Source organism: Rattus norvegicus, chromosome 16 (assembly GCF_036323735.1).
Source record: "Rattus norvegicus strain BN/NHsdMcwi chromosome 16, GRCr8, whole genome shotgun sequence".
NCBI classification, from domain to species: Eukaryota; Metazoa; Chordata; class Mammalia; order Rodentia; family Muridae; genus Rattus; species Rattus norvegicus.
The window spans coordinates 26227669-26248228 of NC_086034.1; the positions used below are offsets into that span (position 1 = coordinate 26227669).

General features: G+C 42.1%; 1 protein-coding gene and 2 long non-coding RNA genes across 6 annotated transcripts in view; 1 reads left to right on the top strand and 2 right to left on the bottom strand.

The window, feature by feature from the left end:
* Nucleotides 1-317: 317 nt before the first annotated feature.
* On the bottom strand, nucleotides 318-2609 carry LOC134482490 (uncharacterized). Its single transcript, XR_010058654.1, has 3 exons — nucleotides 2256-2609; nucleotides 1850-2016; nucleotides 318-1769 (listed from the first exon to the last, which is right to left on the bottom strand). It is a non-coding gene; the product is annotated as an uncharacterized LOC134482490 (long non-coding RNA).
* A 231-nt stretch (nucleotides 2610-2840) lies between these two features.
* Nucleotides 2841-10813, bottom strand: LOC102551750 (uncharacterized). Of its 2 annotated transcripts, XR_010058659.1 has the most exons (3): nucleotides 10549-10813; nucleotides 8598-8730; nucleotides 2841-3022 (listed from the first exon to the last, which is right to left on the bottom strand). It is a non-coding gene; the product is annotated as an uncharacterized LOC102551750 (long non-coding RNA). The 2 variants fall into 2 exon arrangements; XR_005494767.2 differs by lacking the exon at nucleotides 8598-8730.
* Nucleotides 10814-10926: 113 nt separating this feature from the next.
* Psd3 (pleckstrin and Sec7 domain containing 3) overlaps nucleotides 10927-20560 on the top strand; it is a 563941-nt gene continuing 554307 nt past the window's right edge. For 2 of the 3 annotated variants that reach the window (XM_006253039.5, XM_063275383.1), the window contains exon 1: nucleotides 11064-11519. The gene's annotated coding sequence lies outside the window, so the exon portion shown is untranslated. The other variant, XM_039094961.2, reaches the window with a different exon arrangement.

The following is a 20560-nucleotide window of genomic DNA, read 5'->3' on the forward strand; positions in this document are numbered from 1 at the left end:
TGCTACCTTCACATTGGCCTGCAGGCAAGCCTGTGATTAGAGATTGATGTGGGAGGGCCCAGCCCAGTGTGGGTGGTGCCACTGAGGGAAGGGCATCCTAGATGATATACCGAATCAGGCTGAGAGAACTATGGAAGCAAAGTGTTGACTGGATCTTCAAGCTGTGTCTCTGTGGTTCCTGCTTTAGCTCCTGACTACAGAGTCTTACCTGGAGTTCCTGCCCTGACTTCCCTCAGTGATGGACTTGTAAGGTGAAATAGAAGCGTCCCTCCCCTAAGTTAGTTTTGGCATTTTATCATAGCAATAAAAACATTATGTAATTTTAAAAGCGTTTATTGTAGTCAATGTTCTATTGCTTTGAAGAGACACCATGACAATGGCAGTTCTGATACAGACAGGCTTTAAGTGGGGCTTGATTAGTTTCCTGGGCTTTATCCAGTTAACCGGGAGAAAAGCACAGCAGCATGCAGGCAGACATAGTGCTGGAGAAGTAGCTGAGAGCTCTACATCTGGATCTATAGGCAACAGGGAGTGAGAGAAGGAAAGGGGGGAGGGGAAGGAGGGAGGGAGGGAGAGAGAGAGAGAGAGAGAGAGAGAGAGAGAGAGAGAGAGAGAGAGAGATTGATTCTATTAGTCTAGCCTGAGACTGGCTTCAAGTTGTAGCAGTCCTCTGTCTTCCAAAGTGCTAGAACTACAGATATAAAACATTACGCCCAGTCAAAAAAGTATTTTGCATGTTTATGTATATGTGTGTGCGCCTCTCATCTGCTTGAGCACTACACACACACAGTAACTGAGGAGACAAGGGTGTTACATTCTCTGAAACTGGAATTACAGCCAGTGGGCCACTCTCTTGGTGCTAGGAACCAAAGCTAGGTTCTCTATGAGAGCAAGCAAGTATTCCTAACTGGCATGCCATCACTGTATCCTCCGCTAATGTATTTTTAATGGCAGAAGAAATTTCACTGAGGTGCTGTTTCAGTTTTCTTCTATTGCTGAGATAAAACACAATGACCGAAGGCAACTTGGGGAAGAAAGGATTTATTTTCCTTACACCTTCAGATTACAACCTGTGATGGTCTGTATATGCTTGGACGAGGGAGTAGAAATATTAGGTGGTGTGGCCTTGTAGTTCTGTCACTGTGCGTTTAATACCCTGCTCCTAGCTGCCTGGATGTGAGTCTTCCACTAGTTGCCTTCAGATGAAGAACTCTGAGCTCTGCCTGCACCATGCCTGCCTGGATGCTGCCCTGCTTCCACCTTGATGTTACTGGACTGAACCTCTGAACCTGTAAACCAGCCCCAATTACATGTTGTCTTTATAAGAATTGCCCGGGTCGTGCTGTTCACAGCAGTAAAAACCTTAACTAAGACACAATCTATTACTGAGGGAAGTCAGGGTAGGAACTCAAGGCAGGAACCTAGAGGCAGGGACCATGGCGAAATGCTGTTTGCTGGCTTCTTCTCCAGCTTACTCCCAGTGCTCCCACACATCCCAGGCACCTGTGTAGGTATGGTATTGCCCATAGTCTGTTGGTTCCTCTGCATCAATTAATAATCAAGTCAACTCTCCCAAAATCATGCCTACTTGCAGGTCTGATCTAGATAATTCCTCAAAAGGCACTTTGTTCTTAGAGGAATCGCAGCTCTGTGAAGCTGATCATGCTACGTAAACCAGGTACATGATATTTTCGGGTCAGTCTGCTGTGGTGTGTCTTCACCATCCTCAGAGGTTACACCAGAGTCATAAGAATGATGGTCAAAACTACCTGTAAGGAAGGTATTCTAGAATAAGTTGAGAGCAAACTCACATCTAGGAACAGTTCTACGACAGCTCATTAGTACAAACCTGGACTACAGGAATATCCAACATTCTTATCTGAGAAAAAGCTTCACATGCTTCCAAATGTCTCGTTTGTTGGGTTATTTTCTTCCAGCATTTTCCTTACAGAAGCAGCAGAGGAAGAGGAACTGCAAGCCCGAGGCTTTCTGGCAGTGCTACACCAAGATCCAGTCCTGTAATGAAAAAAGAAAGGGACGTAGGTTCTATGGCTCATCTATGGTCCTATTCCCTCTGAATATGTAAACAGCCTCCATAGAAATAGCTCTTACAGAGTTTGTCATTAAAGAAACCAAGCGAGGCTACTACAATCCCATTTCACTTGCCAACTGACAACAGAACAGTAGGTTTTCTTGTGGAAGTAATTCTTTGGTGTTACTGCTATTGAACTGGCAGCTTTAGTCATTATACATACTCGCCATGGTTTGTTCTGTCCCAGTTCTTCCTCTGGAAATCTGTTTCTTCTAAATCCTCTTTTTTTCTCTGTTCCAGGAAGAAACAAAAGTACAGTGAGACTGCATAGGAGTTAAAGCTAAAGGAAGTCACCAGCATTTCCCAGGGCCTTCCTTCCTGTGGTACCCAAATGGCAAGGTACTGACTCCTACAGCATCACTACTGTCAGGAGACGATGCTCTGTCCATTTGCAGATGATGTCCTGGGACTATCAGCTTTTCCACCCCAAGGGATCTGCGCCACATCACCAATCACTGTGAGGTGCCTGAAGAGTTCCCCAACTCCAGCCCCGCTACTCTCTGTTCTTTCCTCCCCATGGATACACATCTTTGCTGCAGAGTTCAGATGCATCATGGTCCTAACAGGATGACATCTCCAAGTAGGACAGCAGCTCTCCTACCAGCTGGCATACCAAGCTCAGGAGCTATCCTCAGGTTTATCGGAGAAAGAACTAGTGGACCAGCGAGATGAAGCAGCTGTATCAAAGGCAGGAGGGCTAGCTCTTCAGCATGCACACACGGACCATGGAGGGCTGCCATGTCCTTACCATGTGCCCCTGCACTCAGGTTCATGCTGGGCCCACTGAAGCTCTGGCTTGGGTAGGTCTCCAGCAGTGCTTCAGGCCTGCTAATGCCAAAATGAAAACCTCATACCAAGCAACCAGCTTCTCTCATGGTCACCAGTACTCTCATCGTAGCTGCATGGCGGAGCCACCGGACGGAGAGAATGCTAAGCAGCAGGAGTAAACGGATGAAGCATTTATTCTCTTGTTCTGCATACTCAACACCACTCTATCATTACACGTCCCCTTGCTTCCTTCCCCTTGTCTCCACGTATCCCAGTGTCTGAACTGAGTCATCCTGGACTATGTGCCTGTATTTGTACTTCTCTCACTGAACATGAAAGTCCTCTCCCAAAACAGTCCCCAGTCTAGTCCCTAGATTCTTCCACCATGCCTGACCTCAGTCTTTTTCCTTTATAGTTAGATAGAATCTGGGACACTTTGGAAACATCCAGGAATTAAACTCATAAAGATCACACATATAAGAGAAAACAAATGCTATTCCTTCAGGACTTGCTGTAGTGAGAGTCAGAATCCATCACTTACCTCAGAGATGCACAGGAAGGCAGTATGAGGAAGTTTTGTGTTGGGGGAGTGGTAAGAGCCAAAAGGCAGAATCCCATAGGGGACATTTTGTTTTCTCATTTTTGATCCCAAATAGGAAGTATGGGGAGGACAAGCATGAGAAAAACCTATCATAAATGGGCAAAATTTGACCCTTTATTTGGACACATTGATGGTTTTATTTTTTATGAGTAGACTAGACATCATCTCTTCGAATATCATCTCTCCCCAATCCTTTGTCCCATCTGCATTCCTATGCTATATGACCTTTCCAGGAGAAAACTGATGGTGGCTCTAACCTTACAGATTGAAGTGGTTTTTGAAAGAAATACTTCAAAGAGCTGGAATCTGCTACAAGCAACCTGGACCCACTTCTTGGAAGTGGCCTGAACAGTTTGGTTTTCACATGGTGAGTTCAGAGCCCCACTCTAAGCTTCCCTTTTCCTTAGCCTGAGTTGTACCACAGTGCAGACAGCCAGCAGCTATGGAAAACTACATATTGGGGGTGGGTGGGAGGTATCTCAGTAGAGCATTGTCTAGAAATACAAAACCCTAGGTTTGATCCTCAACACCACGTAAACTGGATGTGATGGTGCTTGTCTGTCATCCCAGCACTCAGAGGTAGAAACAAAAGGTTCAGAAGTTCAAGGGATTCTTCTGCTATGTTAGGAGTTCTAGAATAATCTGCAATTCATGGGATCCTGTTAGATGAAAGGGGAAGGGAAGAAAGGGAGAAAAAGTGGGAAGGAAGTTAGGAAGGAACAGAGGAAGAAGACTGTATGTGGTGGATGTAGCCATCATTTATTTTCAGGAGTTATTTAGAAACACAGTTTGCATCACGTGCAACAAAGATGAGGTGGACATTCTATAACCATTAATTTTGTACCAATTTAATTTCTGTATTCATGCAGCCTCCCTCCCAGATTCACTTTTGTTATAGATGTTCTATTGTGGTCCTTGTGGTTCTATTGTAGCATGATGTAGGAAGAAAGTGGTGTCCTGATACCCCAGGCTTCGATACATCCTGATACCCCAGGCTTCGATACATCCTTTGCAAGTCTACCAACGAGGAACAAACACTCTGTACTCATGCTCTGTCTCCCCCTGTCTGGTGAACAGTAAGTAAAGGAACACGGGTGATTCATTGAGTGCTATTTAGTTTGTTCTGTCAGCTGTTTATTAATCTGTAGCTTCCTGCTGAGATGCAGGGTGTGCTTTTTAAAGAAACCTTACACAGCACAAGTTTTATTTTGGGACCGGACACACTAGTATACAAAGAGGATCTCTGAGAGTTTCAGAGTGCCACAAGAGGTTTTCTCAAATCTAAAAGCTTTGTGATCACTCGCTGTGTGCCAAGCACCGTTCAGTGAAGTGGTGGTGTATGGATGAATGAACTTTCCTCAGCTCCAAGAAAGTAGGCAATCTACTCAAGGGAAATGAAGGCCCTAATGTGTGGTAAGTACAATCTTGACATTTAAGGTCAAGAGAACTGGAAAATTGTACTGAAATGGAGAGTAAGTATCTAGAAGGAAGATTGAGAAATACTTTTAACTAGTGGGTATTGTAACAAAACTATCTCATGTTGGTGACAGTGGGGAGGACAGAGTAGATACAGAAGAGCTTGAGGGTAGGACAAGACCTTTATCCTAGAAATTTCTGCAAATGGTTTAAGCAAGAGGCACTGAAGGCCTACTTGGAAGCACAAAAGAAGAGGTGGGTGGAAGAGTTGAGGAATTTCTAATTTTTATTAAAAGACATGAAGTAGTAGGATATGAAGGAGAAACTGAGTCAGGGTGCTCACTTAGAAGTCTTGGTGTTGTCTTCAAAGAGAAAGGAAGAACAGGAGCATGTTAGGGGACAGCTGTGGAGACAATAGACTCATCCTGGGAATTATTGGTATTTTGGTGCCACCTGAATGGTGAGTACATTATTCAGGGCCATCTGGATCATATAGGAACTTCATACAGCCACTGGACATTGTCATTTACAGTCTTTGAGAAAGAAGTATGGTCTAGAAATACATAATAGGGTGACATCTACCAATTTGGGGACATTTTTCTCCATGGAACTTCATGAATGATTGCTTCAAAGATATATACACTTTTTATTTCGAAAGTGTTATATAGTGTTACTACACTCCAGACTACAGCACTTTAATGGTGTCAGCTTCTATGTTTGATACTGGAGATGTTAGAGGAGAGAGCAGGACAAACTGAATATGATCCATCAATTGACCTTTAACTGTTAATGCCTACACGAACGCATTACTTGTCTTTCACTATGAGAGAGTTTTAAAAATATCCTCGCCATCTATGGAAACTGAAAATTTCAGCCAGTCTGAGAAATGCTATACAATAAACCTTTCCTCCGGTAATGCTTATACTAGTCCCAAGGAAAGAAGAAAAAATATAAGACATGGCTTTTACCCTATTAGATGAAAATTTACAGAATATCTTTCAGTGAGAGTATCCTTTGCAATAGGGAGAGTAGACATAGCCTAACTGAGCCTTAACCTAAATCTAGCCATATTCTGCTATTGATCCTAGCTTTAAACCTAATATTAAAATTCAGCTTCATCATAAATTAAACTCTGACCCCAACACTGACAAACCTAACCATAGTCCTGGTTTTTAACCTAAATGCAGCATAAACTCTAACTCTAGCCTTAGCCCCTTTGTTGCTAATTCTAACCTTAACCCTACACCTGACATTCTAGGTATTAACCTAATAGGTGCAAAAGGTCTTTGGGTCTCAACTAAGTAGATAAAACTAAAAGTTGACTCATAGATTAAATAAGTAACCTAAAAGAAGGTTGTGACCATACAGTCTTTAACAACATAGCATTGACTTTTCTGATGGAGACAGCCAAGGGTATAGTTTCATTTCTACGCGACACACTTGATTCTTCCCTCTGACTTCAGAAGATGTAACAGAGGGGGGAATTGCTATAAAAATTTAAGGAATATTCCCAAGAAGCAAGATTTAAATGGAGAATATACTTTCATATATAGTTTTCATAGCTTCCACAGAGTGTAAGATAATCTTAATTTTAGACTTCAAAAAAACTCCCCAAAGTGCAAGCATTTTCTATTCCTAGAACTTTCCAGAAGGCTAGGTTCACAAGATCTTCTATTTAGATTTAAATCCCAATCTGACCCTGTCAAGATCTTGCCAGCTAGGATTTATCTAGCTTAGACAGGTGATCATTGGGGTAATGTGTGGCATTGGGCTCTGGGGTTTATAGGCATACTATAAGGAATACTGTTCTGCACTTAGAAACACATAGCCAAGCTGAGCAAGAAAAATGCTTAATACACATACTATATAATATAAGAGCAAATATGATGAGACAGACAAAATCCTAATTCATAATTTGAAGATCATGAAAACAGAAATGATCTTAGGTGCTATAGTAGATGGGATAAACCTGGATATTGAAATGACTTAAAGTTACAGTAGATGCAGTAGACAATATTTTTTTTCATCTGTGTATCCTCATGCTCGCCAGAACGTTGTAACACATATTAAGTTCTTCCTAGGCTCTTACTAGGTTACAAAGGGCATCGTTTTTTGCATAAACAGAAATAGACTTGATGGGATGTCTTTCTTTCCCCCCTAATCATCCAGCAAGAATGGCAAGAGATTTGGACTCAAGTTGCACAATTTTGAATGTGACAAAAAAAATCACTGTTTCACACAGTAGATAAGGCATGAACTGTGCTGCCACACCCACTCCAGTGGAGTCTGTGCAACATGAAGCTCTTGTGCTTCATTTCTATCCAGGACAGAGGCCTGTGCCTGCAATGGCTTGGCCTCCCAGAGGTCCTGGCAGTCTCCCTGCAAAAAGATGATGACTAGGGTCTATGCTTGCAGTGGAGGTGCCTTCTGTGTTCTAGCCTTGGTGATCTTAGCAACTTTAAGCCTGTCAACAATATCTGATTTTAAGAATATAGCAGTGTGGGAAGATGGTCATGTACCTTTAGATGTCTCAGGAACTGAAAGTTCAGAGACAGAAACATCTTACACCATCATGATCCTGATAAACTCAACGGCCGCGATGAACTCAACTGCTGCACCCATTAGTTCCCAGCAAATAGGAGAGAAATTAATTGCAGTTACTAACAATATGACTGCTCCAGAAAAGCCTTTCCCCACTTTTGGATAAGTTTTTGTTTAGCAAAATAGTGATGATTTTTATCAAAATAGTGATCACAAAATAGTGATGATTCTTTTAGAAAGATCATAGACAAGTTCCAACAAGTTGAACAAACTTATCAAGAGTTAACTATGGTTACAAAAGTTTCCTTACTATTCTGAGGGGCCATAAATATAGAGTTTAAACTTTATTATGACAAAGATAAATGATGAATGCATACCTGGTGCCCACAAATCTGGCAGTATAACTGCAGTTTTTTTAAACTATTGTTTGCAGTTGAGAACTGTTTCCTAGACTGTATGTTTGGCTTTCCTCTTTGCAAGGAATATCGGTGGGGTGATGAATAAGAGCTGAATGATTGCCAGTTATGATGTACCTGTTCTAACTGCTTAAATCTATGCCAAGAAGTAAAGCTTTTTGCAGCAGCACACACCTCGAGTTTGTGTCTGTCTATCGTGCCAAATCCGTTCTCTACCTGATCAGGTCCCTTCAGATCCGGGTGGTGTCTGGACCACAGGGGACCTGCCGCTTGAGTCCGTTCTCTACCTGAAATCCAAGCCTTGGTCCCTCTGCTGACACACTCCCCTGGGTGGTCTGCGGCACTGTGCCTGAAAGGATTGAGTAAAGCTTAAAAGATGAAGCAAGGAAAATCACGTTGGAATGAGATGGAAATAAGAGGAAGATGGGAATCTGGGGACGGGATTGTGGACAGACAGACATCATAGATGCAAAGAAAAACCAGCAGGAGATGTGGCCCTTTGGGTGATGATATTTCATGTAAGGTTTCACAGGGAAGTCAGTAAGGCTTTGAAACAGAGAGTGAACTAATCAAAGATGGACCTGAGAATGGCGGGCAGAGAAGACTAGACGGCAAGCCAGATGGGTGAGTTTCCTGTGGCAGCAGGAAGAATCTGGATTGTGAAGAAAATCGATGTAAATGGGCGTACAGAGCAACAGTTAGGAGGGTAGGGTACTGTGTGAGTGCAGGGAGTGAGGGAAGTGGAGAAACGAAAGAAGCTCACATTTTTTATAACTAGCAGGCGAGTCATGTGTGCTCTTTCTGTGTCTCTCAGGAAGAAAGAAGCAATGGAGGTGAGAGCGTCTTCATGCAGAAACCTGGTTCACACATAGGACCGTTACACAAACCCTTCACTCCTAATGAAGAAAAGCAAGTTTAGAATGGCGTTAAAGATGATGTTTTTAATAACATTATTTCCAATTCACCCTCAAACTGGGAAATACCTAAATTCTGTGCAATGGGGAGTTAAACAAATCAGGAGTATTATGCTGAAATTAAGCCTGTATTTGAAGGGCTCGGGGGTGTAAATGATAATATAATGGTGTGTGACAAGAATAAAACAGATATAAAACTATCTACACAGCATGAAGAGGGGTGATGGTGGGCACAAATCCCTCCCACCACCACTGTTAGCAACTAATAGCTACAGGAAGGGAGAGAAGCCAGTTCCTCTTAAGGTTGTGGCCTTTGGGAAGTCTACCATGTTCAATGGTAAGCCGCTCATCCAAGAGTATATGGGCAGTGCAAACTGAACTCCGTGTTTTGTTTTGTTTTAAATGACATGAAGTTGGGAGGGCAGGAAGTGGAATCTATGTGGGAGGGGTTCAAAAAGTGTGAATAAGATCAAAATACAATGTATACAGTTCTTAAAGAACTAATAAACATACATATTCACAATAAACATGTGAATGAAGCAAAAGGCTGGTTAGAAGGGATGACTTGGGCGCTTCTGTGACTAGTTTATATTATTTTATAATATTCGGAAATTTCCAAACTTTCCACAATGAGCCTTTATTTAGCTTTTATAATGATAAAATATTTAGAGAGAACAGTATTCAACGTCTTTAGATTTGTTAGGTTTCAAAGCAAACAGCACGTAATGAACGGAGAGCAGAAATTCATTCCCCACTCTTCAAAAGTCAGAGTTGAATGGATGGATTCTGAGAAATGGCAGAGAAGGAGAGGTGACCTCCACAGCAGAGACGTAGCTTTGACTAGACAGGGACCAGTCTTCTCTTCAGGGGCAGGCTGACCTCTGGGAGCTGTTTACAGCTCAGATAAATAGAGAATCCACTCCGGAAGCAGATAAGAACACAGTTATGTCCCAGATGCAAACAATACCTTACAAAATACTTTAGGGGGGTTCTGCTAACCTCCGGAAGAACTCTGCTAGGATTCTTCTCATCGCCTTCAGGGCTGCACACACTCTAAAGAATGTGCATTCCTGAATAAAACCAAAATCATCCATCCAGGGACACTACGACATCTCCGTGGAATTAATGTAGTCAATTTCTATTTAACAGAAACATGAGATTTCTAAGAAATGAGGTCACACATGTGCCTTTGGAAAAATAATAATTGAAAGTCAAAATTATGAATATCTTTGATTATTGATATTCATTCATAAGAACCCCTGTTTTATTCCTGTTCGGTGAGTCGTTAACAGCATGAAGCAACCACTCATCTAAGGGATTCCTGAGCTGTAAAACTACCACTGGACTTCAAGGTTTCCGTTAAGGGCGCTACCTCGCATGACCTTGCACTGTACAGCTGGAAGTGAAAACCATGGTAACTATCTCTGACGGATGAGCGCCGGACAAGGACAAGTGGAGACTTCCCCTTGATGCAGCTCTAATTTCACTTATTTTCAAGCTCCTCAAAATCGAGGAAAATTTCTTCAAATTATTCTCTTCTTTTATTTTTTTCTTCTCCCTATAATTTGCATTAGCCTTGCTCCTTGTTTGGATGCTTCTTTGTTTTCATCCTTCCCAGTGTAGCACACCTCCAGGGAAACTAAAATAACCAAGTCTAGAGAGAGTCCAGATGTGGCCCTTCACTTTTCTTTTGGGTCTGCTTGTTCGAGGTTTCACACGCCTGTTTGTTCCCGGTTCCTGGGCCTTGGTCACTTTGAAATGAAATAACGAACATAGCTGTGAGTAAGAAGGTCGACATACCTTGCCGGCCAGTGTCCGTGATTCCGGCAGGATCTGTCGGGTTCCGAAAACGCTCTGTGGAGGTGGAGGAATTTCCCCAGTTATGAGATTTTTCTCCCCAATGGGGGCTGTGAGCGCAAACACAGTAAGATTGCCTGCTTATCTCTCCACACAGGAAGCGAGCAGCATTTGGAAAACAAAACCTCATATGCTGATGACAAACTTTTAATAGACGAACCTTACTCTGTGTTTGCATCTTCAAAAGGTCCAAGAAGTAGAGGGAAACCAGTCTGGGGAAACGAGGGTGGGGGTGGGGGTTGGGGAACACTTGATATTATTTGCGCAAATGAAATAAACATAAAAGGGTTTTTCTACTACAGCTCTCTCGCAGTGCAGTTTAACTAGAACGACTGTAATCAGCGTGACATCGGGAGCTCCATAAGAGGCCACTGTTTGTCTAACTTTAGCTAACCCGTGCACTTCCTGTAGTGTGCTTTGGGTCGAAGCTGCCGGAGCCAAAAGGTCCAGTTACCCTCTGGCTAGACTTGGATTCCTCTTTCTCTATCTCTCTATCTCTCTCTTCAGGGGTGTCTCTTTCTGCATTTATTACTTCTGGATTTAAAAACCTTACTTTATTCATAAATTTATATAAACAGCTAACCGAGTCAGCTCTATCTGAAAAAAGAAAGAGGTCCTGAGTTCTTTTGCAGTTGGTAATTTCTGCCTTGCTTGATTGCGTGTATATTTCCCAATATTTGCTTGACAATTGAGCCAAGACCGTGCGTTTCTCATTCATGACTTGGTATGCAGAAGAGGAAGAGGATGACGAAGAAAATAATCTGAAGATCTTTGAGGAGAGAAGGGACTGAGGTTTCACTCTGTTGTGAGGTCTGCTGGGATAAACAGCCATTCAGGCTTTTTGCATTTTAAATTCCAGGCACAACCTGAAACCCAGAGAGGAACTTCTCCAAGGAGCCGGCAGACTGCGCCTGGTAAGTCACTGCTTCAGAGCGGCACTCTCCCTCCATGGCAAGCCAAGAGCTAGAATGTAATTTGGGCAGGGGGTGTTTGAGTCCTGAGAAATTCTAAACTTTCCATATCCAGGATTTTGTAGAGCTAAGAGTTCTCACATGGTGAGAGAGGAGCTTGGGGACTTTTATTAACAAGACTGTTTTAGAATGTTTTCCTTCAAAGAATCAGAAACATATCCTTGACTTTCCCAACCTCATTCTACCCTGCCATAAAAATCAAATTTTCAGTGGCATGACAAGATTTATAAGGTTAATGATTCCAAATCATGCCATTCTTCCAATATATTCTCAGATGTTGACTCTTGGTACTCAGACTTTTTAATGGACCTCAGCTGAAGAAAGGCATTGTGTGTGTGTGTGTGTGTGTGTGTGTGTACACGTGTGTTTGGGTGTGTGGGAGTACATGTACAATCTTCTGGAGAAGACAACCTCGTGTGTAATTCCTCAGGAACTGTCCACCTTATTTTTGAGATAGGAACTTAAAGAATAGATTAGGAGCTTGGCCATCAAGCCCCAGGGATCTGCCTACCTCTTCCTCCTTAGGGGTAGAACTACTAGTGTATGCCATCACACTTGGATTTTGACTATGGTTCTGGGGTCAAACTCAGGTCCATAAGTTTTTTTCCATTAATTTATTTATGCATTTTACCCCCTCAGTACCCCCTCCCCCATCCTCCTTTCTCCTCTGAGAGGAGGGTACCCCCCTGTGTATCCCCCCAACTCAGGCACACCTGTCTCTGCAGGACTAGGCACATCGTCTCTCACTGAGGCCAGACAAGGCAGTGCAGTTAGGGGAACAGATTCCACAGACAGACAACAGCTTTAAAAACAGCCCCTGCTCCGGTGGTTGGGGGACCCATGTGGGCTGAGGTGCACATCTGCTGGATATGTGTCAGGGCCTCCGTCCAGCCTGGTTTGCTCTTTGGTTGGTGGCTCAGTCTCTGAGAGTCCCCAAGGGTCCAAGTTAGTTGGCTGGTGGTCTTCCTGAGGTCTACAAGCTTTTAAAGGAAGCACTTCAAGGATAGAAATGTCTCCTCTGCCTTGATCATTTTTTTATTAGAAGTCTTGTCTATCTTTTTGTCAAGAAATTTAGATACACTAATTAGATCGAATAGAAATTTCTCTTGTTTGCATTATTTGATAATGGTGTCAGTGTTAAAGAGATAAAATAATTTAAAGTTGTTGATAAGTCAATTATAAAGGAAATTATGAGTGATAAAAATATTAGACCACGATATTTTATATATATATATTAAGCTGGGAATATAAAATTCAAAAGCAGACTTTCAAACAAAAACAAAAACAAAACAAAAAACATTAAAACCTCACAAAGAAACATTTTCTTTCCCTACTCTTAATTCCTTGTAGTTTTAGAGTGAAACCCACTTAAGTTGGCTTTTGTATGTCCCTTACCCTCAGTCTGCTAATGGAGAAATATCTAAAAGTGAAATTGCTGAAGTTTATTAGAAACCAAAAAGAAACTTGCTAACTAGACATACCAACTGTCCAGTCTCCATGGAGATTAGTTGCTGACAGCAAGAAATGTCACTGATGAGGCACCACATAAAATAGTGTAAGTTTATAAAGAATTAGGAAAAATAACTTGAAATAATGCAACCCTGTATCATGCCATGTTTGTTCCTACAGGGAATAAATATACGATCCATGCAATGAATAGCAAAGCTAGGGAATTGCACTGTGTATAATGTAGACACCACGCTGGCCTACTACCTCAAGCTCAGTGGGGTGAGAGGACAGGGTAGAAGAGAACCAAGAGCACGTGTAGGCTGGCAGGGTTAGGGACTGGCTGTAGACTTCTGTGGCTGGGTTAGTTTAAGTTTCTTAAGAAGAGTTCTTGCACAATCAAGGAATATTATTTTTGCCTCTCTCCATTTGGAGGTTTTCATTTCCCTGAGATGGGGGAAGGGAAGGAACCCCCTCGGCTTCGTGAGGGCACCCTTTATGACCCAGAAGGAACTGAAATTCTCAGGATGAGATCCTAAGAAAGTCAGAGGAGTGAGGAGGCTTTTGGATCCTAGAGGGCCCATCCTTGAATAGACCCAAGAAAACATGAGGATTCCATAAAATTTAGTGAAAAAATCAGTGAGAAGGGGCTTGCATAAATGGAAGGGAGAAACTTTCACAGTAAAGTTGCCTTTGAAGCCAGGGTTCCTTCAGACACATGCCCACATATCTCTGAATGTTCATGGTGCTTTACAGAAGGTATCTGTGGAGATGGAGAAAGGGAAAAGGACTGCAATTGGGTTGGTTTTGGTGACTAGCACCATGGCTGTGAGAAGAATGGATGTTTGCTGGGGGCCCTCTGAGGTGGCACAATGAAGACGAAAGTGGAGAATCAGACTAGGTGCAATGCATTATAAGAAAGAAGAGTGAATGGATGTGATGGATAACTGGAGATGAAAGTTAAAGGGTTGCTGGACTCCAGAAGCAAACCCAGAAAGCCAGAAACAGTGGACAGGAAGGTCTTGGGATGAATTGAACTGACTCTGCTCACAGACTGTCTGCACTCTGCGGGACAAGCCATGGTTGTGGTGACTGAAAGATAATCCAACAGCCTAGGTAAACAATTAGAGACATGGTTAGGAAATACAAAATCAATCTCTTATGTGTTCTAACTTTCAATACATATAATGTATGATATGTGATACATGATGTGTGATTTGTGGTACATGATGTATATATAAGACATGATATGTGATATATAATATATATTCTGATTTCTGGGCCCATTACCTTGATCCCGGGTGCCCACTGGGTGCTGCAGTGGTAGTTTTAAATGTCGATTCAACACACTCTAGAATCACTTAGAGTCTTAATGAGGAATTATCTAGAACGGCTGGTTTGTATTCATGTCTGTAGGGAACTGCCTTGTTAATTGATGTTAGAAGAAAGACCCAGCCCATTGTGAGCAGCACTAATCCCTAGGCAGGGGAATCCCAAACAGTAAGAGAGGAGAGTAACAAGGATGTATAAATTTTCTCTTTGATCTTGACAACTGATGTGGTATGACTAGCTGCTTGAATTCCTGCCATGATTTCCCTGAAATGATGCACTAAAACCTGCAGTTGTATGCCAGATGACCCCACACCACACCAGAAGGGGAAGGGAAACACACCAAAGCTCCAAGGTGTTCAGCCCCAAGTTTGTAATGTTACCAAAGTCAGAATCTGTGTCCTTAGCAGATATAATAAGCCAGGGGTGGCCACACATTCCTGATAAGATAATTGAAAGAGCAAAATTAATAGTGAAACACAGAGAAAGGAGGTTAAAGAAGTGTAGGCGCATTAACTGGGAAAAGAGACAAAAGGATTCAGAGACAGGTACAGGTCTGCCCCACACCTTACACCCTGTTCATCCATCGATGCCTTCATGCATCCATTCATCATCTATGCATCCACCCACCCACTCATCATCCATCCATCCACCCATCCATTCATCCATCCATCTTTCAAGCCTTACACCAGGGCAAAGTTGAAATAGAAGACAAGAGAAATGCATAATTAAGAGGCTCATCACTGACCCACAGTTGCCTGGGACCCAGAGTGTCCTGCAGAGTGTTGATAAGTCATTGCTATCCTGTGAAATCCCTTTCCTGGAGACAAATCCTCCCTCTGGCTTGCTCCAGGTGTCAGCCTTTTTATTCTCTCAGTATGAAATTCAGGGGAGAAATTCCAAGAAAGGCCATTTGCCTTGTTTCAATAGTCCAGATAGCAAGAGACAGGGACAAACATGTCTCTTTAGAATGTCCTCATTCGTTCTAGGCACGCTTGGTACAGTCTGTTGTAGGCTTTCTCTGAGTGTGGTAGATTCTGACAGCTGATCCTTCTGAGGAATGAGAACACTTTAATATGGTTTCGGGAAGATTCTTTTGGGTACCCCCAGCTGGATTCCATTAAAGTGGATGCTGATTTTCTTTGCAGTCATCTTCAACATCTTCTTTCCCCTCCACACCTTTGACTAAGGCCTACTCTACATTCTTTTTGCCCAAATGAAATAGGGCCCCTAGAATCAAGCTCAAGAAAACATTTGTAAAGGTTTTGCAAATGATCCTCCCCACTCTTACTTATGGGCCACTCATTGACCCAAGGAAAATTTTTGCATCTGTACCCGGCCATTGACAGAGGGTAATATAGTTTCCATACCATCCTTCTCTTACTTGATTGCTCTGTGATGCAGACTCCTGCGTCGAGCATGTCCTGAGTGCTTTGACAGACCTGCTAGAGCTTCTCTCACACTTGCCTTATGATGGATGAAGCATCCATCTCCTCTCCTTTGCCAGGGCAGCATGAGGGAGGTGGGGAAGTTCAGCTTTGTAAAACATACCACGCCTTGGTAGGCTTGGAATTTGATAGTATCTGAAATCTATTCTTTTTCAGTACTTGAGGAAACACTCAAACAAAATCAGCCACACCCCAATAGTCAGTCAGTTAAAAGCAAGAAACTTCTAAAGGGTACGATGAAATGACCATCAGATATGATAAAGGGATACCACATGATTTTATAAAGAAGCAGAGAGTCCATCTGAATGCCGAGTCCAATATTGAATGTGTGAAAGAGCATGCATATTCCTGCTGCATATGGATCTATGTGAGTACGCATTGAGGGCTGAAGTTGAAATCAGGTATTTTCCTTAATCACCCCCTACCTTGTGTATTAAGACAGGGTCTCTCACTGAACCTGAAACTCACTGATTAAGCAAGCCGGTCCTGGCAGCGAGCCCCAGGACTTCCCTGTGTCTGTCTTGCCAAAGTTAGGATTACATGGCACACTCAAGGACAGTTTATTCAGTGACCTCTCTGACACTCACATATCAAATAGAAGAAACAAAGGTCACCCAAACTCTTCTGAAGCCCCAGTTTTTAGATAAATTCAATTGGCTTATCAAGCATGCTTCATAGAAAAGGCTAAATTGAAAAAGTGCTTAATATTAGAAATGGACTTTTAAATAGTCTGGGTAAATCCTTTGCATATGCAGTTAGTAGAAGTAAGATAATATTCTCATTTAAATTAAATGGAAAGTTTGGAAAATGAGAAAACTTTTTTTAAAAAGTGGATTGAATTTAATTTTGATTCTTAGAACTTCTATCTGGTTACTTATCTGACCTCCCCACTAAAAGCAAGGCTTTAAATCCTAATGAAGGACCCCCGTTGAAGGAATCAGAGAAAGAACTGGAAGAGCTTGAAGGGGCTCGAGACCCCATATGTACAACAATGTCAAGCAACCAGAGCTTCCAGGGACTAAGCCACTACCTAAAGACTATACATGGACTGACCCTGGACTCTGACCCCATAGGTAGCAATGAATATCCTAGTAAGAGCACCAGTGGAAGGGGAAGCCCTGGGTCCTGCTAAGACTGAACCCCCAGTGAACTAGATTGTTGCGGGGAGGGTGGCAATGGGGGGAGGATGGGGAGGGGAACACCCATAAGGAAGGGGAGGGGGGAGGGGGGTGTTTGCCCAGAAACCGGGAAAGGGAATGACACTCGAAATGTATATAAGAAATACTCAAGTTAATAAAAAATAAATAAATAAATAAAAATCCTAATGAAGGTCTGAGACACTATTTCCAATCTTCCACCTAAAATGTGTTTGTTTTTGATAGCTGCCTTAGTCTTTTCCTGTCTGCCTTTTATTTTTCTTTTTGTTTCTCTGTGTTTGTTTTTGGAAACAGGTTCTCAGTAGGTAGTCCAGACGAACCTAGAAATCACAGTTATCCCCATCCCTGTGCACCTGCCCCCACCATGCCTCAGCTTTCCAAGGGCTGGGATTTGTAGAGACAAGCAAGCCACCACACCTGGCTCTCTTTCTGTTGCTGTAATCAAATGCCTTTGATTTGGAAATTACTGAATAATGTTCATTTATCTCTTGTTCTGCCAGCAGTATGTTGTTGGCATCTGGTGGGGGCCTTGTTAGGGTTTCTAACGTAAGCCTACATGCACCTCTCACTGGCCCACATTACATGGGTAGATAAATACAAGAACGCTTGAACACTGGTGGAACACATTAAAATCACAATTATGATATTGTATTCTTACCAAACATTTTCATTTATACTTCATTGATTGTTGTTAACCTCTCTCACCAATTAAATAAGTGTTTGCTACATAACTCTGACTTCGTGTCTCACTGAATCAAAGTGGACTTAAAGCACAGATAAAATGTATTAAGTTAACCAACAAATTGTTAATAATTAAGTGGGGAGTGAAAGACTTGACAGCTAAAGCAATAAACTATGTAGCCTAGCCGAATGTCCTGTGCATGTAATATACATGTCTTGGATAATATATCTTAATATAATATAATTAATATAATAAAATATAATATAATTAATATAATAATATATGATAACTTAAGAAGTGCCTTAGAGGCTTTAAAACAATAAACATAAATTCTAGTTCATAAAGTAGTAAAAATAGTTGGGCAGTTCCACCTTGTCTTGGGTAGCACACTAGTTTGGTTGTGAATATTCTACTTATTGTGTGTATGTAGAAATGAATGATACTCTGAGCTGTGACTAAATGCGTATCCAATTTTTCAAGCATCACCTAGTGGCAGATTTGCCGTTGGAAACATAGTCAATATTTTACCTGTTTGTAGCCTGAAAGTTTTCTGGCAGCCAACACTTGAAAAGTCTCAGTGTAGTTTAAGGGAATGTTAGCCTTATAGGTCATGTCAGGAAATGGAAGCTATTTATTTTAATGAAATTCTAGTTTCTTAGAGCAGACTGCTGGACTGTGTCATGTCAGAGGCAGGCAGAGAGCAGTGTATATACTACCTGGTGTCCTCCAGAGACTTCTTGGCTTCCTTGAGCACTCCATTGAGCTTGAGATGGCTTTCTTCCTGTCTTGCCAGAAATCAGAGCCTCAAGAGGGCAGTACCAGTCTTGCGGGTCAGGGGCACATTAAGTGGGGGTTATGACAGGGTCTCTCAGCAACAGCTCTGGGGAATTCTGATCATCAACTTTCCTTGGGTGGTGGCTATTTGTGTCCCCCAAGAGAGCAATTGATACAACCACATTTTATGTTCAGAGCTAAGGTCCTGATCCACTCTGGTTTCTCTTTCGGACATAATTGATGCTAATAAATGTAACTCCTGCATGAACATCTCTCGTCTTTTCATTTCAAAGTGCCATTTGGTCAGAGCTACAGTGAGTAGAGGGGGTTGTTTAAATCAATGGAGGTTCACATTTCTTGTCTAAGCTTACATCCCTGCACTCCCTATAGAAGGCTGATTATCTTCTGTCCCCTTCTCTACTAGCTCCTGGCTGTGTGCCTTCCTACATCTCCATGTGAAATGCTCCCTTTGGCTCATGTCTGAACTCTTCTGTAGACCTGGCTGTACTGTTTTGGAAGGTGAAAGCTTTAAGAGTCTCAATGGAAGAAGAGGGTCACTGCAGATGGGCCTTAAGGCTTGAATCGATCCTACTCCCTGGGCACCATTGGCTTCCTGACCTTGGAATTGATGTGATAAAGTACCTCACCAGAAGCTACCTGCTCGATGCCTTACCTCCATGCAGCCTGCATCCGTTCAGACTTTAAACCAAATAAACCTTTCTTTCCTTAAGTTGCCCCTTGTCAGACACTATCTAAAAGGCAAGTTGTATAGAAGCCAAATGTTTTCTTTCTGCCTCAGTTTCCCTCTTTTCTACCATATATTTGTTCATTCTTTGCTCCTCCTCATCTTTGGGACCTTTTCCCCCCCTAAAGCCAATTTTTTTCATTAGCTTTCTAATTTTTTCTATCCTTTTGATTTTCTACCTTGTCTGGCATTTGCTTTGTTAATCTTATACTCTGTGCCTCACCTCCACTCCTTCAACCTCCCTATGACCATATAAACATGTTATCTTAGTAAAAGAAGAGAGTGACTTTTCATGATAAAGTCCTTATTCATTCTGTGATATTCTTTTAAAATGGATCAGAACACAGGAGCACCCTTTAGGAAGGTATGTGAAACCCTGAATAATTCTTGCCTTGGTTCTTTAAATGATCTTATTTTGAACATTGGACTACATTAAGCTACATGATGTCTGTGAACCTCGCTGGCCCAGCTTCTCCCTACAGGGTGGAGGGTGGCACATTCGGCTCCAATTAAGTCATTAGGAAAACATTTTGAGGCATAAGTTTTATGCTCATTACAAGAAACCCTATAACTTCTACTTCCATATCTTAGACAAAAGCCCAAGGTACCACCCTGGGAAAGCGTCTGCATCCTGGGAGGCTTTTCCCTCATGGATGTCTCCAAGGTTAGCCAGTTCATTTCTCCCGTTTCTATCTGCAGACTTAGCTACTACTTCTCAAGTCAGCAGAGTCTTTCTTCCTCTTCCTCTTCCTTTCCCTTTCCTTCCTGTCCATGGGACTGTTTTTCTAGAAACTGTTAATAACCTCTTAAAATGCATTCTCTGCTTTCTTCCAAATAAGAAAATACTGAACAGGAAAAAAAGAGATACTTATGAAATAAGATATAAGACAAGACCCTGAGGGGGAATCAAGAAAGCTCTAAAAACCCCCAAAGGCCACCACAACACCTAGGGTCTAAAAGGAAAGAAATCTCAAACCCCAGCTAAGGGGTTTAGTTTTTTAATTAATTAATTAATTAATTAATTAATTAATTTTTGCTGAATACATTCCTTGGTAAATAAAGTTTACTCCAGGTTCCTATTAAAAGCCCAGCACACTGTGCATTTTTTTAGAGGAAGTCAACATATTGTTACATCACCCCCCAAACGGACCTTGCTTTTCCTTTTAGTAATTCAACTCACAGAGAAATGGGAACATTATCTAGTAAGCTCCCACAAGCAGCTGCTTCCTCACGAGTTTTGGGTTAATCAGAGGCTCTTCCCGGACTCTGCCTTAGTTTGTGCTGCTGTGTTTCTAGATTGTTGCCAAGTTAGCACTAGCCTAAGTTTCACTTAAAGGGGAAGTGTGTTGGTTGGAGAGGGTTGATTGTGTGTGTGATACTCTATACTGGTTATTCCTTCCTTC